The sequence below is a fragment of the Numida meleagris genome, chromosome 5, assembly GCF_002078875.1.
Source record: "Numida meleagris isolate 19003 breed g44 Domestic line chromosome 5, NumMel1.0, whole genome shotgun sequence".
Taxonomy (NCBI): domain Eukaryota; kingdom Metazoa; phylum Chordata; class Aves; order Galliformes; family Numididae; genus Numida; species Numida meleagris.
Genome location: NC_034413.1, coordinates 29,506,213 through 29,512,836, shown reverse-complemented (window position 1 = coordinate 29,512,836; position 6,624 = coordinate 29,506,213).

Sequence of the window (6,624 nt, the reverse complement as noted above, 5' to 3'; positions counted from 1 at the left end):
TTACAGTGGGAGTGATGAGGTCCTGTTGTTTATTCAGATGCCAAGAAGAAATCAGCGATCGGCTTTGTGAGGAAAAAGCCAACAAGATGTGAGCACGGGCTCCGGAAATGTGTCCCTGACATGCCAGAAATCCTTCCTGTCCTTTCTCTTCTTTTTCTTTTTTTATGGGTTAAGGGCTATAAAATCTTGTGCCTGTAATCTCTGCTGAGATCTAATGCCTTGATCGGCCTTTCTGAAGGGCTTGCATTCTTTTGAGCTCCTCATATGCTCAAAGGGTAGAAAAAATTCACAGTCACAATGACCGGTGGGATTGGAACCTCTAAGCAAAACTCTCAGTGCTGTGTGCTGAGCTGGTGGTGCTGCAGAACCAATGGGCTCGGTGTAGGAGGCTCAGGAGGAGGAACGTGCCCAGAAGGACATCCATCTCCCCTGCAAGTGTGATGCAGGAGGCCTGGCCAAAGACAAACTGGGCTTTTCTGACTTCAGAAGGAACCGTACCATCCTCGGTTCCAGCAGAGCAGCAGCATGAGTGCAAAATTTAACCCCTATTTACATTTTGAAAGAAACTATCAAATGCATGCTTGCTCTCAGAATGACCTGACCTGGGATGAGAGCTCTGCAGCAGCTGGCCATGCCCAGGGGAGGAAGGCTCCGCCTTTAGGAAGCAGCAGCAGCAGCACCCACTCATTCTCAAAGGCAGCAGAGGTGCTCCTCTGCCGGGCAGCTTGCCTGAAGCCGTGCAGGACTCTCCGCCAGGCAGTGCATTCCCTCGTCACACCAGTGTCATGAGCATCTCCCCTGACACAAGCCTATCAACAGAACTCTCCCAGCTACAGGCAAGGCCTCAATTTGGTCTTGGTTAAACTCCTGCTGTTCGGTGTGCTTTGAAAAGTGGGGCATATTGCTGATGGAGGAGCTCTTGGCTGTTACATTTAATTAAGGATTCTGCTGAAAGTTCTGCTTAAAATAACAAAGCTCGCTGTTTAGAAAAGCGTAGGTGATTCCCCCAGAGGCCTGGCCAGCATTCCTCCTCCTATTGTATAACATTATTGATTAATCAAAACTAATGCTCACAGCTGTTGCCTGATGGATAATGTCTTTGGTGTTTGCCTGCATATAATTATTTACTACTTTATTGATGTTATTTATTTCTTCATTAAGTATTGTTGGCTGTTTAATTATGTGAAACACAACGGCAAGTGTTGCTGCTAAAAGCCATGGGAAGGACTGCCCAGAGCTGAAATCTTTCTACCATAAACCATAAAAATAAATCTAAAGATAAAAATTTTTCAGCCAGCATTCTGAATGAAGACCATCAAACCGCAAATGCACTACATGCAATCTGGAGACCCATGCCAGCGTGCCATGTTCAGAGAGATTTGTAATGCTGATATGACTGCGTATGGCAAAGGACCTTTAAGACTTACATGTTTTAGCAGAACTCCAAAACACATAGGAAAGGTCCCTGTCTGTTATTCTTGGTAGCTGAATGTTTGAAATAAATCAAGAGGAAACTGATTTCCAAGATCTTACACCTTAGGAGTACCTAACAAAGCCCCTTCCAAAACCCAAATCCTGTGCCAAGTTCTGAGGACCTCCCAGGCCAGATGTGGCCCTGGTCAGCATTCCTGGTGAAAAGCTGGAGACTCTCTCAGAGCTCCCCCCATGGTGCTCCTTTTGCCTCCTCACCCTCCATGAGGGATTCAGCCCCCGTGTCCCTGCCCCAGCGTGCTCCCGCCCCTCCTCAGAACCACCAGGCAGGTCTCTGCCCAGCCCTGCTGAATCAGGGAGCCAACGTCTAATCCTTGGATCCGTGTGAGACGAGAAGGGACGTGCTGAGGATTACTTTGTGCGTGACATAAGGCCAACCTGGAACTACTTTTATTTGCCAAGACCAACCCATGAGGATGTGGGGACAAAATCAAGATCTTAAATTATCTCTGGAAACCAAGAGGCAGTCAGGACAAAGCAGATTTAAGACACACGATGGCTTTCAGCAATCTCTAGGTACCTACTGTTTTAAAAGGCAGCAAGGTGCATGACTGCAAATGTGCTATTAAAGAACATGGATCTTCTTAGTCTGTGAACAAACAAGAGGACCCACGAATCCCATTGTAGCTCACAAACCATTAACGCACCTATAATGTATCCAAAGTCACCTCTGTATCTCCTTAGCCACAAAATAAAAATTCCAGGCAGGCCTCAGTAGGCCCTTTCCCCAGGGCAGGAGGGCAAGCAGCTCTGGCAGTCGTTGGTTGGCTATCAGTATGTGTTACTTGGTACCTACTAGTCCAAATGTTTCCACACAGACCCCTGTACATCTCTTTCTCACTTCTGAGGTAGCGCATTAAATTTAACAAGGTCTTAGCTACCACTTTATGAAAAGTAGATAGGATGGTCAATTGCCAAATCTCTAACCTCCCTGTAGCCTCCCCCTAACACATTGGCCATCATTTTCTTTCTAGGAGCCCAGAAGAGGACTAGACTTATGCCTGGCACCATCATGTCACCTCTGCCTGGTCCGATGCTCCTCAAGCCCAGAGCATGACTCAAGTTTGCTCTGGAAACCAGATTCTGTCCAGATTCTCAATACGCCATGTACACTCACCTCTTACTTTAGACACATCTGGGAAAGACCCTATGCTCTCAGGTAGTGCCTCCAAGCGGGAAAGGAGCACACCTGCAGTACCGTGTTCAAAAGTGCTGGGAGTATGGCCGTGCTCAGCTGCACTGTATGGACACTGAAATCAAGGTGAAACAGCAGCAGAATCAGGCAGTGCCTGTCAGCTAGTGGACATCTCTCTGGCTAGATGCTCTCGTCTCATACTGTAGGTCACAAAAAAAACCCAACCAACTGTCCCAGTGGATTAGTTCCAGCTATCTTCTGCATCTGTTCCCTTTTTTTTTGGACTTATGGCATCATGAGTACCACAATGGGAGTTCTAAAAGATAGCACAGGGCTGAATGACAGAAGAGAAAATGCAATAGGAAGGCACTGAGAGCGGAAAACATGAGAAAAATAATAAACAGAGGGAGAATAAAAAAAGAAAAAGCACCATGATGGGCCTGGGGAATTTGGTCTCCACTTCCCTCCTTGTTTCCTCTCCAACCTCCACGTTTTCATGCGTTTCCTCTTCCTAGAGCCAGTTCCTCCTGTGTTTTCAAATGTCACCATCTTTCCTGTATCCCCTATGCCTACATTGTGTAGGGTACTGTGGGCAGCTTTCCAGCAGAGATGCACAGAGTGATGGGGAGCACAGCTAGGATTTTCAAAGGAAACTAAGGAAATCTTTATGGAGAACTTGGTGAGAATTTGGCACTTGGCACTCTTTTCCTCCTTTGAAAGTCCCACCCTACAGGAACAATCTAAACAAATGTATGCCCCAATGCTGATAAATCCATTTGGAAAGATATCAAAGAAAAGCTTGCTAGGTTTGGAGACCTTTGAAGAAAGGGAAATAGCCTGCCAATCTGATGCTGAGATCTTGCTCATTCCACCATGTGTTCCAAATCATCTGAGCCCTCCATGGCTCCCCTTCTTCCTCAGGGCGTGGAGGGCAGCACATTGCCTTGCTGAATTAAGAAATTTGGGAGCCAGGAGGACAGCATTATTTGAGGAAAATTCAAGTGAAAAATTACTTGACCATGGAAGTTGTTACTGTGCCTAAAAATATCTCAGTGACTCAGATTACGGAAAACGGCAAAGCTATAGAGCAAAACCATAGCCTCTTCTCAGCAGTCAGCTGGCTTCATTCACCAGCCTGGCATCTCTTCCCCTTATGGTTTTAATATCATAAGAGAATTTTTTTCTTTTTTTTTTTTCTTTTTTTGTCTACAGTAAGTTAATGTTTAATGAATCGCCACGTACTGTTCTTGGTGTTTACATGTTCTCCAACTAACCAAATTTGTAGAGCAAATTAAAAGTCTCTAAGACCAGGACAAGTGAGTTACAGATATTTGTTGCTCCGAAACTATCGCCTCGTTCAGTCCTGCATGCCCCCAGAATAAACGGTTTCAATTATGTTTTCACCTTCCCCAGCAATATCAACATCTCTCACAGTTGCTTGCCAGGGCTGTTGCTCCTTAGTCTGCAACCGTTACGGCTTTGTGCACATATGCTTCCTGTGAATGTGCAACCTTGCAAAGTACCACGGTCCCAGTGTTTGCAGTGTAACCTATTAAACCAGGCTGGCTCAGGACCAGGAGCGGTGGAGAAGCATGGGAGAAGGAAAGGTGGAGACTACAGTGTTGCTGATGCTTTTTTTACACGAATGAGATATGTAGGTGTGGCCTGGTCCTGTCACCGACCAAAATATAAATAGCAAATGGCCTCTGAGTGCACAATTCCCAGCCCTACACAACGAGTAGCTGGTGTGGTTCCTCCAGAGGCTGTTACCACGGGGAACCTGGTCCATCGCTCTACAGGTGCAGGGACCCCTCCTTTGCTCCCAGCACAGGTGACGCTTCAGGCTCTGGCCCCTGCTTTCCCCAAGGAGCACCCCACAAACAGCTGTGAAGGAAGCCACCAAATCCTTCAAAAACCTGTGACCCAGATGGGAAAGTGAGGGAGCCCAGGTACACTGCTTTCCCCACACACACTTAAAATCTACCACTCACTTTGCACAGTGTTGTGGGCCTGTTTCTCACGTGGCCGAGATGGTGGTGGTGATGAGAGCTGCGGCTCGTTTCCACGCTGTGGGAATGCCCTGCTACTGCTGCACAGGGCACCTCCAACACCAGCGGGTGCTGCGGGGAGCACTGCGGGACCTAGAGAAACCAACACAGAAAAGGAATGATGCTCATGTTACTGACAGTAGAATTCCCACTGGCTCTGGCAGGGCCAGGCCCAGGCCCTTGTGTTTTCCCAGGCTCATGAGGATTTTAAATTCTGGATTTCAAATGATAGTTTATTTCTGGCTGACCTGTTTGGCTTGAACTGTGTTTTTGACTGTTGGACTTATTTTTAATCTACTGTATTAGTACACAAATGTAATCAAGAACAAAATGTTACCAGCGTGGAGTTTTTTTCCTACCCGCTCGCATGAGCTGAGCACTTTAAGTTCCCCAAACCTATAGAGATCTGCCTGCGCCATCTGACTCCTTTCAGGGCAGCACTGCATTCCTTGTGCTGCAAATATACAAAGGGGAGGAAGAGGCAAACACAAAGTGCATCGGCCACAACTCTTGCTTACAAGAAACGCCACAGTGCGGATTTTAACAATTAACATTCCTGCTGGGTAGGCAGCTACGGAGAAAGCTCATCGTTTTTTTTTGTTTTTTTTTTTTTGGTCAAATAAACTTCTCACACACGCATGCATTTGAGTCATTTTTTGTCATTTGATGTCAATGGCAGGCTGTGACATTCCTCTGTGTTATGTTTTTCCTCCCTGCTATTTGAAGAACGAGATTTTATCTTTCTTCCCATCCCCCCTCCCCCAGCCCATGCCTATTTTCCTAAAACCTGCCTTTCGGGTCAGCGTGCTGCAAGAGATTAATTTTACACTGCAAGAAACAGCGAGCAGGCTATTTCAGCTCTGACATCTGAGAAGTCTGTTATAATACTGCAGTTTCTCTAAATTAAATATTAGGAAAAATTAAACTCAATTGTGGTTCGTACTCCTATGGAAAATATTTCTGTTCAAAACAGCCCCTCCACGCTACACGACCGAAGTAACTGCAAACACAATAAATATGCAGCAAGTTACAAACCCAGATTATTCAGGTTTTAAGGCTTATAACTAAAAGTGGTTTAATGTTTCATGCCTAATAATAGATTACTCCTATCACATTTCTAACCTTTATTTCTACCAGCTTTGAAGTCCAGCCATATAAAGGCTGTTTGTAGAACCACACGAAAGTTAAAGCAAATATTACTCAGAGTGATTCATATGAACAAGAATTTGCAATGAAGGCAGAGGGTTTTTTGTGTCTGTATCAAAGGAAATGAAATGTTTGCAATATTTTCCAGTTGATAAATGCATTAAAACATTTTAGTTGTGTAGTACGAACATTGCTGACATAAACAGACTTTGACCTGAAACAGATTGTATTAAGCTCTGTGGGGGAGGCAGCATTAAAAAAATAAAATAAGAAAAATATATCCTAGATTTCAAAATCTGCCACAAGGTCACTGCAATCCTTAATTAGCTGAATACATTAAGAGAAGGCTGGAACACGGACTCTGTAAAGAGAGCAAGTGTATGTTTAATCCTCTGTTCTTTGCTTACAGATTACCCTTTCAGAATGAGTAACCTTATTTTCTTTTTAAATATCTATTTACCTTTTTGAGCTTTGCATAGCAAAGCAGGTTTTTTTTTTCCTTCTCTGTTGCAAAAGAAATTAATTTGTAGCTAGTTGCTATGCATTGGCAGGATTTCTGCATAAAGAATGTAAACCATCTATCTTTGTATTCAAGATATAGTTAATCTGGCAGTTAAAATACTTTGGAAACATTTTGATGACTTATCTGGAAAAGTAGCTTTGCATTTTCAAAGAAAACTCAGAACAGTATTGCGAGGGGAAGATAAAAGATATATGAAGTGTTTGTTCCAAGCGATACTATTCATTTAAAGATCAGAATCTGACCCCACCCAAGCAATTATTGTGGAAAAACAAGACAAAAAT